Source organism: Scyliorhinus canicula, chromosome 2 (assembly GCF_902713615.1).
Source record: "Scyliorhinus canicula chromosome 2, sScyCan1.1, whole genome shotgun sequence".
NCBI classification, from domain to species: Eukaryota; Metazoa; Chordata; class Chondrichthyes; order Carcharhiniformes; family Scyliorhinidae; genus Scyliorhinus; species Scyliorhinus canicula.
This window is the reverse complement of record NC_052147.1, coordinates 91,195,295-91,207,620: the sequence shown is the minus strand read 5'-3', so window position 1 is coordinate 91,207,620 and position 12,326 is coordinate 91,195,295.

Below are 12,326 nucleotides of genomic sequence, written 5' to 3'. Positions count from 1 at the left end.
TGCTCCTGGCATGCCCTCCTACACCCTTCATTGAACCAGGGTTGATTCCCTGGCTAGTGGTAATGGTAGAGTGGGGGATATGCCATGGTACGAGGTTACAAATTGTGGCTGAATACAATTCTGCTGCTGCTGTTGGTCCACAGCATCTCATGGATCCCCAGTCTTGAGTTGACCTGTTCTGAATTGATCCCATTTAGAACAAAGAACAAAGAAAATTACAGCACAGGAACAGGCCCTTCGGCCCTCCCAGCCTGCGCCGATCCAGATCCTTTATCTAAACCTGTTGCCTATTTTCCAAGGTCTACTTCTCTCTGTTCCCGACCCGTTCATATATCTGTCCAGATGCATCTTAAATGATGCTATCGTACCCGCCTCTACCACCTCCGCTGGTAAAGCGTTCCAGGCACCCACCACCCTCTGCGTAAAAAGCTTTCCACGCACATCTCCCTTAAACTTTCCCCCTCTCACCTTGAAATCGTGACCCCTTGCTGCCTCGGGGCAGCAGGGTAGCATGGTGGTTAGCATAAATGCTTCACAGCTCCAGGGTCCCAGGTTCGATTCCCGGCTGGGTCACTGTCTGTGTGGAGTCTGCACGTCCTCCCCCTGTGTGCGTGGGTTTCCTCCGGGTGCTCCGGTTTCCTCCCACAGTCCAAAGATGTGCGGGTTAGGTGGATTGGCCATGATAAATTGCCCGTAGTGTCCTAGTAAAAAAGTAAGGTTAAGGGGGGGGTTGTTGGGTTACGGGTATAGGGTGGATATGTGGGTTTGAGTAGGGTGATCATGGCTCGGCACAACATTGAGGGCCGAAGGGCCTGTTCTGTGCTGTACTGTTCTATGTTCTATGTTCTATGTTCTAATTGACACCCCCACTCTTGGAAAAAGCTTGTTGCTATCCACCCTGTCCATACCTCTCATAATTTTGTAGACCTCAATCAGGTCCCCCCTCAACCTCCGTCTTTCCAATCAAAACAATCCTAATCTACTCAACCTTTCTTCATAGCTATCCCCCTCCATACCAGGCAACATCCTGGTTTACCTCCTCTGCACCCTCTCTAAAGCATCCACATCCTTCTGGTAATGTGGCGACCAGAACTGAATGCAGTATTCCAAATGTGGCCTAACCAAAGTCCGATACAACTGTACCAAATGTGGCCTAACCAAAGTCCGATACAACTGTAACATGGTGGCAGTGCCAAACACCACGATGGAGGGTATCCTCAATGTGAAGACAGGACTTCAGACTCCACAAGGACTGTGTGACACAGCCTAACAATCACTAATACTGGTCTTTTAAATTTACTTGCAGGTCTAGAGATCCGCCGACCTCTGAATGAAGACCGCGATCTGGAAAGGACGATGCGGACCCCAACACATGGACCCGGCCATCGCCTCATCCGCAACCGCAATCCCAGAGACGTCATCCACTGACCGGCCTTCACCACATCCAAGCCGGAGCGTGGTCTGGACATCCACCAATTGTGAAGACAAACCGCAGCCCGACAGCACCCCGGAACGCTCAACAGCGCAGACCCACCTACCGACGCAGGAACCGCAAGCAAGGCAACAAATCCTCCATCTACACACCAACCAGAGTGAATAACCTCATTGGACACAACTATTCCCCTAACACTGCATATTCTCACCGTCTCCCAGGCTCGAAAATAAGCAGTCACTCCAGGAAACGTGGAAAACGTGCAATCTCGAGAAAACAAGCTCGAAAAACTTAAATCCAGACTCACTTTTGAAAGAGAACCAAAGGACTGGTGTGTGCTCTGCTTCACGGAGACATGGCTCACTCCTGCTTCACTGGACTGTGCCCCACTATCAGAGGGCTTCTGAATCCACCGAATGGACTGTACAGCGGCCTCAGGCAAGGCAAGGGGAGGTGGGGTCTGCCTCCTAATCAACACCTCCTGGTGCCTAGATGTCGCAACACTGGCGAGTTTCTGCTCCCCGGACCTGGAACACCTGATGCTAAAATGCCGCCCCTTCTACCTTACGGGGGAGTTCAGCTCCGTTATCCTGACGGCAGTTTACATCCCACCCCATGCAAATGTGAAAATCGCACTGGATGAAATACAACCACAAATAGCAAAGAGCAAAGAAAAGTACAGCACGGGAACAGGCCCTTCGGCCCGCCAAGCCCGTGCCGATCATGACGCCCGACTAAACTAAAATCTTCTACACTTCCTGGGTCTGTATCCCTATATTCCCATCCTATTCATGTATTTGTCAAGATGTTCCTTAAATGTCAATATCGTTCCTGCTTCCGAAGGTGCAGGAGGAGCAGGTGGAGGGGTTGGGTGCGCCGATTGAGCTGGAGGAGCTAGTTAAGGGGATCGGGCAGATGCAGTCAGGGAAGGCGCCGGGGCCGGATGGGTTCCCGGTGGAATTTTATAAAAAATTCGTGGACCTAGTGGGCCCGTTGCTGGTGCGGACACTTAATGAAGCGTTGGAGGGGGGGACTTTGCCCCCGACGATGTCGCGGGCGCTGATCTTGTTAATCTTAAAGAGGGACAAGGACCCCCAGCAGTGTGGTTCATACAGGCCCATATCTCTCCTCAACGTAGATGCCAAGGTGCTGGCAAAAATCCTGGCCACCAGGATAGAGGACTGTGTGCCAGGGGTTGTACATGAGGACCAGACAGGGTTTGTGAAGGGAAGGCAGCTGAACACGAATGTGCGGAGATTGTTGAATGTCATCATGATGCCGGCGATTGAGGGGGAGGCAGAGATAGTGGTGGCGCTGGATGCGGAGAAGGCCTTTGATAGAGTGGAGTGGGGGTACTTATGGGAGGTGTTGGGGAGGTTTGGATTCGGTGAAGGGTTTATTAGATGGGTGAGGCTGCTATATGAGGCCCCGATGGCATGCGTGGCCACGAATGGGAGGAGGTTGGAGTACTTCCGGCTTTACCGAGGGACCAGGCAGGGTTTCCCCCTGTCCTCCTTGTTGTTTGCATTGGCAATCGAGCCGCTGGCGATGGCGTTGAGGGATTCAGAGAGGTGGAGAGGTTTGGTGCGAGGTGAGGAGGAACATAGGGTGTCGTTGTATGCCGATGACCTGTTACTGTATGTGGCGGACCCGGTGGGAGGGATGCCGGGGTTGATGGAGCTGCTAGCTGAGTTTGGGACCTTTTCAAGTTATAAACTAAATTTAGGCAAGAGTGAGGTGTTTGTGGTGCACCCTGGAGACCAGGAGGAAGGAATTGCTAGGCTCCTGCTTAGGCGGGCAGGGGAGAGCTTTAGGTACCTGGGGGTGCAGGTGGCCAGGGACTGGGGGACTCTTCACAAACATAATTTCACCAGACTTGTAGATCAGATGGAGGAGGAGTTCAAGCGGTGGGACATGCTGCCATTGTCGTTGGAGGGGAGGGTGCAGTCCGTCAAAATGACGGTGCTTCCGAGGTTCTTGTTCCTCTTTCAGTGCCTGCCCATCTTTATCCCCAGGGCCTTCTTTAGGAGAGTGACTAGCAGTATCTTGAGCTTTGTGTGGGCACATGGGACTCCGAGAGTGAAGAGGGTTTTCCTGGAGCGAGGGAGGGATAGAGGCGGGCTGGCGCTGCCCAACCTTTTGGGGTACTATTGGGCGGCCAATGTGTCAATGGTGCGTAAATGGGTGATGGAGGGCGGAGGGGCGGCGTGGAAAAGAATGGAGATGGCGTCATGTAGAGGTACGAGCCTGGGTGCCATGGTAACGGCGCCGTTGCTGCTTTCCCCTAAGAGGTTTACCACAAACCCGGTGGTGGCGGCGACCCTAAGAATCTGGGGACAGTGGAGACGGCATAGGGAGGAAACAGGGGGCTCGATGGAGGCTCCACTGGGTGGCAATCATCGGTTCATCCCGGGGAACAATGATGGGGGATTTAGGGGGTGGCAAAGGGCGGGCATCAGTAAATTGAGGGACCTGTTTATTGGCGGGAGGTTTGCGGGCCTGGGAGAACTGGAAGATAAATTTGGGCTTCCCCAAGGGAACATGTTCAGATACTTGCAGGTAAAGGCGTTTACTAGGCGACAGGTAGAGGGATTCCCTTTGCTGCCCTCGCAGGGGACGATGGACAGAGTGCTTTCGGGGGTGTGGGTCGGAGAGGGGAAGGTGTCTTACATCTATAAGGTAATGCAGGAGGTGGAGGAGTCGTCAGTGGAGGAACTGAAGGCTAAATGGGAGGGGGAACTTGGGGAGTAGATAGAGGACGGACTTGGGCGGATGCCTTGGAGAGAGTTAACTCTTCCTCCTCATGTGCGAGACTTAGTCTCATCCAATTTAAGGTGCTGCACCGGGCCCACATGTCCGGGACTAGGATGAGTAGGTTCTTTTGGGGTGAGGACAGGTGCACCAGGTGTTCGGGGAGTCCAGCGAATCATGGCCATATGTTCTGGGCATGCCCGGCACTGGAAGAATTCTGGAATGGGGTGGTGGGGACGGTGTCGAGGATGGTTGGATCCAGGGTCAAACCAGGGTGGGGACTCGCGATTTGTGGAGTTGCAGTAGAGCCGGGAGTGCAGGAGGCGAAAGAGGCCGGTGTCCTGGCCTTTGCGTCCCTAGTAGCCCGGCGGAGGATCTTGCTGCAGTGGAAGGATGCGAGGCCCCCAAGTGTGGAGACCTGGATCAATGACATGGCGGGATTTATAAAATTGGAAAGGGTTACATTTGCCCTGAGAGGATCAGTACAAGGGTTCTATAAACGATGGCAGCCTTTTCTGGGCTTCCTGGCTCAAAGATAGGTATCTTGGTCAATAGCAGCAGCAACCCGGGGGGGGGGGGGGGGGGGGGGGGTTCTATATATTTTTTCGTTACGGTTATGTAACTTAACACTGTGTTAACTTAAGTTGTTGTTAATATGTTGGGTTGTTCATTGAGGAGGGGCGAAGATTCATGATTGTTGTCATTACTGTTATTGTTGGTATTTTAGTGTGGTTTGATGTTGTTGTATAAATTCAAAATTTTTCAATAAAAATTATTTAAAAAAAATATCGTCCCTGCTTCCACCAACTCCTCCAGCAGCGAGTTCCAGGCACCCACTACCCTCTGTATAAAAAACTTGCCTCGTACATCTCATCTAAACCTTGCCCCTCGCACCTTAAACCTATGCCCCCTAGTAATAGACCCCTCTATCCTGGGGAAAAGCCTCTGACTATCCACTCTGTCTATGCCCCTCATAATTTTGTAGACCTCTATCAGGTCACCCCTCAACTTCCGTTGCTCCAGTGAGAACAAACTGAGTTTATTCAACCGCTCCTCATAGCTAATGCCCTCAATACCAGGAAACATCCTGGTAAATCTCTTCTGCACCCTCTCTAAAGCCTCCACATCTTCCTGGTAGTGTGGCGACCAGAATTGAACACTATACTCCAAGTGTGGCCGAACTAAGGTCCTATACAGCTGCAACATGACTTGCCAATTCTTATACTCAATGCCCCGGCCAATGAAGGTAAGCATGCCATATGCCTTCTTGACTACTTTCTCCACCTGTGTTTCAGTGACCTGTGGACCTGTACACCTGGATCTCCGTGACTGTCAATACTCTTGAGGGTTCTACCATTCACTGTATATCCCCTACCTGCATTAGATCTTCCAAAATGCATTACCTCACATTTGTCTGGATTAAACTCCATCTGCCATCTCTCCGCCCAAGTTTCCAAACAATCTAAATCCTGCTGTATCCTCTGACAGTCCTCATCGCTATCTGCAATTCCACCAACCTTTGTGTCGTCTGCAAACTTACTAATCAGACCAGTTACATTTTCCTCCAAATAATTTATATATACTACGAACAGCAAAGGTCCCACCACTGATCCCTGCGGAACACCACTAGTCACAGCCCTCCAATTAGAAAAGCACCCTTCCATTGCTACTCTCTGCCTTCTATGACCTAGCCAGTTCTGTATCCACCTTGCCAGCTCACCCCTGATCCCGTGTGACTTCACCTTTTGTACCAGTCTACCATGAGGGACCTTGTCAAAGGCCTTACTGAAGTCCATATAGACAACATCCACTGCCCTACCTGCATCAATCATCTTTGTGACCTCTTCGAAAAACTCTATCAAGTTAGTGAGACACGACCTCCCCTTCACAAAACCATGCTGCCTCTCACTAATACGTCCATTTGCTTCCAAATGGGAGTAGATCCTGTCTCGAAGAATTCTCTCCAGTAATTTCCCTACCACTGACGTAAGGCTCACCGGCCTGTAGTTCCCTGGATTATCCTTGCTACCCTTCTTAAACAAAGGAACAATATTGGCTATTCTTCAGTCCTCCGGGACATCACCTGAAGACATTGAGGATCCAAAGATTTCTGTCAAGGCCTCAGCAATTTCCTCTCTAGCCTCCTTCAGTATTCTGAGGTAGGTCCCACCAGGCATTGGGGACTTGTCTACCTTAATATTTTTCAAGACGCCCAACACCTCGTCTTTTTGTATCTCAATGTGACCCAAGCTATCTACACACCCTTCTCCAGACTCAACATCCACCAATTCCTTCTCTTTGGTGAATACTGATGCAATGTATTAATTTAGTACTGCGCCCATTTCCTCTGGCTCCACACATAGATTCCCTCGCCTATCCTTCAGTGGGCCAACCCTTTCCCTGGCTACCCTCTTGCTTTTTATGTACATGTAAAAAGCCTTGGGATTTTCCTTAACCCTATTTGCCAATGACTTTTCGTGACCCCTTCTAGCCCTCCTGACTCCTTGCTTAAGTTCCTTCCGACTTTCCTTATATTCCACACAGGCTTTGTCTATTCCCAGCCTTCTAGCCCTGACAAATGCCTCCTTTTTCTTTTTGATGAGGCCTACAATATCTTTCATTATCCAAGGTTCCCGAAATTTGCCGTATTTATCCTTCTTCCTCACAGGAACATGCCAGTCCTGAGTTCCTTTCATCTGACATTTGAAAGCCTCCCACATGTCAGATGTTGATTTACCCTCAAACATCCGCCCCCAATCTAGGTTCTTCAGTTCCCGCCTAATATTGTTATAATTAGCCTTCCCCCAATTTAGCACATTCACCCTAGGACCACTCTTATCCTTGTCCACCAGCACTTTAAAACTTACTGAATTGTGGTCACTGTTCCCGAAATGCTCCCCTACTGAAACTTCTACCATTGGCCGGATTCATTCCCCAATACCAGGTCCAGTACAGCCCCTTCCCTAGTTGGACTGTCTACATATTGTTTTAAGAAGCCCTCCTGGATGCTCCTCACAAACTCTGCCCCGTCTAAGCCCCTAGCACTAAGTGAGTCCCAGTCAATATTGGGGAAGTTGATGTCTCCCATCACAACAACCCTGTTGTTTTTACTCGTTTCCAAAATCTGTCTATCTATCTGCTCCTATATCTCCTGCTGGCTGTTGTGAGGCCTGTAGTAAACTCCCAACATTGTGACTGCACCCTTCTTAGTCCTGATCTCTACCCATATAGCCTCACTGCCCTCTGAGGTGTCCTCCCGTAGTACAGCTGTGATATTCTCCCTAACCAGAAGCACAACCCCGCCACCCCTTTTACATCCCCCTCTATCCCGCCTGAAACATCTAAATCCTGGAACGTTTAGCTGCCAATCCTGTCCTTCCCTCAACCAGGTCTCTGTAATGGCAACAACATCAACAACATCATAGTTCAAACAGCCTTGAAACGAAAGATCCCGAGGCCTTGTTCATTGAAGCTGGGAACTTCAATCAGGCCAAGCTCAAGAGCATACTACCAAGTTACCACCAACATGTCACCTGTTCCGCCAGAGGCCCAAACATCCTGGACCACTGCTACACAAATATCAAACATGCCTACCGCTCTATCACCCGCCCACACTTTGGCAAATCTGACCACAAGGCTGTGCTCCTGCTCCCAGCTGACAAGCAAAAACTGAAGCTGGAGAATTCGTCAAAGAAAGTCGTGCATTGTTGGTCTGAGGAATCGGATGATCTCCTACAGGACTGCTTAGAGTCAGTGGACTGGTCAGTATTTAAAAACTCTGCGACCAGCCTGAACGAGTACGCCACTACAGTAACTGACTTCATGAGTAAGTGTGTAGAAGACTGCGCCAAAGAAGCAATTCCGCGTGTTTCCCAACCGGAAACCCTGGATGAACAGGGATATCCACTGCTTGCTGAAGTCTAGGTCTGAGGCATTCAAGTCAGGCGACCCTGACCTCTGCAAGAAAGCCAGATATGATCTAAAGAAATCCATCAAAGATGCCAAAAGACAGTACCGGACCAAGCTCGAGTGCCAGGCAAGCCACATGGCTCCCCGCCGTCTATGGCAAGTTCTGCAAGACATAACGGGCTACAAGATGAAGGCATGTAAAATCACCGGCTCCAACGCACCCCTCCCTGACTAGCTCAATGCATTCTATGCCCGCTTTGAGCAAGAGGTCAGCGAGAATGAGCCCTCCACCCCAGAAGCCGCGGATGAACTTGTATCTGAGATCACCACGGCAGACGTCAGGGCAGCCTTCTCGAAGGTCAACCCATGGAAAGCCACTGGCCCGGATGGGGTACCCGGACGAGCACTCAGGTCTTGCGCGGATCAGCTGGCATGGGTATTCACAGACATCTTCAACTTCTCTTTACAACAATCTGAGTTCCCTATCTGCTTCAAGAAGACCATCATCCCTGTACCAAAAAAAGTCAAGCAGCCTTAATGACTATCGAGTGCCTTAATGACTATCGTCTCTGATATCCATCATCATGAAGTGTTTCGAAAGGTGAGGCACTCTCAATTACAACACGAAAGTTAGGTCAGTAATCAAAGGCTTTAATAAGCAGTGAACAATGGCAACATCCAAGAGAAGTGTGCTCGCAAAATGGAGTCTCATCTTAAATACTGTTTCCCAGGGGGCGTAGCCAGAGGCGGAGTCCCCCAGGGTTCCAAGCCTCTTAAAGGGGCAAGGTATTCCGATCATCACAAGCCTCTTAAAGGGGCAGGGTATTCCGATCATCACAAAAGGTTAGCCATGGCACGAATCAACTCCAGCCTCCCGGATTGCCTTGATCCACTACAGTTCGCCTACCGCTGCAACAGGTCCACAGCAGACACCATCTCCATGGCCCTGCACTCTACCCTGGAACAGCTAGATAACAAAGACACCTATGTCAGACTCCTATTTATCGACTACACCTCAGCCTTCGACACCATTATTCCTACAAATCCCATCTCCAAACTCCTTGGCCTTGGCTCCTCCTTCTGCGATTGGATCCTGAACTTTCTAACCCACAGACCACAATCAGTAAAGATAGGCAACAACACCTCCTCCATGATCATCCTCAACACCGGTGCCCCACAAGGCTGTGTCCTCAGCCCCCTGCCCCCTATTATACTCCTTATACACCTATGACTGTGTGGCCAAATTCCCCATCAACTCGATTTTCTAATTTGTTGATGACACCACTGTAGTGGGGCGGATTTCAAACAATGACGAGACAGAGTATAGGAATGAGATAGAGAATCTGGTGAACTGGTGCAACGACAATAATCTCTCCCTTAATGTCAACAAAACGAAGGAGATTATCATCGACTTCAGGAAGCTTAGTGGAGAACATGCCCCTTGATGCACTATCAATTACGATGAGACGAGAGTAGAGAGTAATCAAGGCTTTATTAAGCAGAGATGTGGAGCCTCCCGCAGCTGCTGCCAAAATGGCTGCAGCTCGGACAGCCCATTCATTTATACTCTGCCTACTGGGCGGAGCCAGCAGGCAGGGATCTACCCCCGTACCTGTAGTACAGGGGCCTTACCGTAATACCCTCGGATGCAGTATACACAATACAACAGTGGTCACTACCACACCCCTGTCTACATCAATGGGAACTAAGTAGAAAGGGTAGAGAGCTTCAAGTTTTTAGGTGTACAGATCACCAACAGCCTGTCCTGGTCCCCCCATGCCGACACTATAGTTAAGAAAGCCCACCAACGACTCTACTTTCTCAGAAGACTGAGGAAATTTGGCATGCCAGCTATGATCCTCACCAACTTCTACAGATGCACCGTAGAAAGCATTCTTTCTGGTTGTATCACAGCTTGGTATGGAGCCTGCTCTGCCCAAGACTGCAGGAAACTACAAAAGGTCATGAATGTAGCCCAGTCCATCACGCAAACCAGCCTCCCATCCATTTACTCTGTCTATAATTCCCGCTGCCTCAGAAAGGCAACCAGCATAATTAAGGACCCCACGCACTCTGGAAATACTCTCTTCCACCTTCTTCCGTCAGGAAAAAGATACCAAAGTTTGAGGTCATGTACCAACCGAATCAAGAACAGCTTCTTCCTTGCTGCCATCAGACTTTTGAATGGACCTACCTCGTATTAAGTTGATCTTTTCTCTACACCTTGCTATAACTGTAACATTATATTCTGCAGTCTCTCCTTCCTTCCCTATGTACGGTATGCATTGTTTGTACAGCATGCAAGAAACAATACTTTTCACTGTATAATAATACATGTGACAATAATAAATCAAATCAAATTGGTCACGTATACCGATACTGTCATGGATAGGTGGACCTGCGGGAGGCAGGTTGGTGAGGATGAGGTCTAGTGTGCTTTTCTCTTTTGTTTGTTCCCTCACCGCCTGCCGCAGACCCAGTTTAGCAGTTATATCCTCTAGGACAGGGGTGGGCAAACTACGGCCCGCGGGCCGCATGCGGCCCGCCAAAGGTATTTCTGCGGCCCACCAAGTCATTAAAAAAAAACAAAAAAATTTAAAAAAAAAAAAAATTTTTTTTTTAAGGTTAATGGTGGGGGGTGCTGTTGGGTTACTTACTGGTATAGGGTGGATACGTTGACTTGAGTAGGGTGATCATTGCTCGGCACAACGTCGAGGGCCGAAGGGCCTGTTCTGTGCTGTACTGTTCTATGTTCTATATGAGGCGCCCAGAATCATAACCGGGTGAAGTAATTATTTTACTTAATATACTATGCGGCCCTTTGTGAATTGTGAATTTCTGAATGTGGCCCTTGCACGGAAAAGTTTGCCCACCCCTGCTCTAGGACATGGCCAGCTCGGTCAGTAGTGGTGCTAATGGGCAACTCTTGGTGATGGACATTGAAGTCCCCCACCCAGAGTACATTCTGTTCAACATGTTGGAGCACTGATTCGCCAGATAACGGTGGATGGCACGTGGTAATCAACAGGAAATTTCCTTGTCCCTGTTTGACCTGAAGCCGTGAGATGTCCTGGGGTCCAGAGTCAATTTTTAGGACTCCCAGGAAAACTCCCTGCTGACTGTATTGTATAACACTGTGCCACCACCTCTGCTGGATCTGTCCTGCCGGTGAGTATGACTATATCAGGTTCTCTCAATTTAAAAAAAATTTAAAGTACCCAATTAAATGTCCCCAATTAAGGGGCAATTTTAGCGTGGCCAATTCACCTACCCTGCACACCTTTGGGTTCTGGGGCGAACCCACCCAAACACGGGGAGAATGTGCAAACTCCACTCAGACAGTGACCCATAGCCGGGATTGAACCTGGGACTTGCGCCGTGAGGCAACAGTGCTAACCAGTGCTCCAGGTTCTCCCAATTTTGGCACAAGCCCTAGATGTTAGTAAAGAGGATGTTGCAGGGTTCACAGGACTAGGTTTGCTGTTGTCGTTTCCAGTGTCTTGGTCAATGTTGGGTGGGACCTTGTACAAGGGTGGGGCAGTGCGGTAGCATAGTGGTTAGTACAATTACTTCACAGCTCCAAGATCCCAGGTTCAATTCTCGGCTTGGGTCACTGTGCGGAGTCTGCACGTTCTCGCTGTGTCTGTGTGGGTTTCCTCCGGGTGCTCCGGATTCCTCCCACAGTCCAAAGATGTGCAGGTTAGGTGGATTGGCCATGCTAAATTGCCCTTAGTGTCCAAAATTGCCCTTAGTGTTTGATGGGGTTGCTGGGTTATGTGGATAGGGTGGAGGTGTGGGCTTGGGTAGGGTGCTCTTTCCAAGAGCCGGTGCAGACTCGATGGGCCGAATGGCCTCCTTCTGCATTGTAAATTCGATGAAATCTATAAGATAGGCTCGGATCACAATCTGGTGAATCCCTCATGGACACGTGTAGCTCATTATTATAGCTTACATTATTATGTATTCATACATAATAATATCAGTCAGCTACCTATCTTGAGCTAACCTTGATATATCACTGCTGGCTAGGGACACAGATTGAAAGAGTATGTTATTTCTAATCACAATGAACCAGTGACTGATTCAGCCATATAAACTGTTCATTTCCCACAATCTGAATTGTGAGCTCAGCATTTTGTTATCAGTGAGCGATGTAATTGCACTATGCAGAGCTCCCTCCTCTGAGTGAGTGTGTGATTTGACAGGTCACTGGGGTTGGCAGGGACGGGGGAGG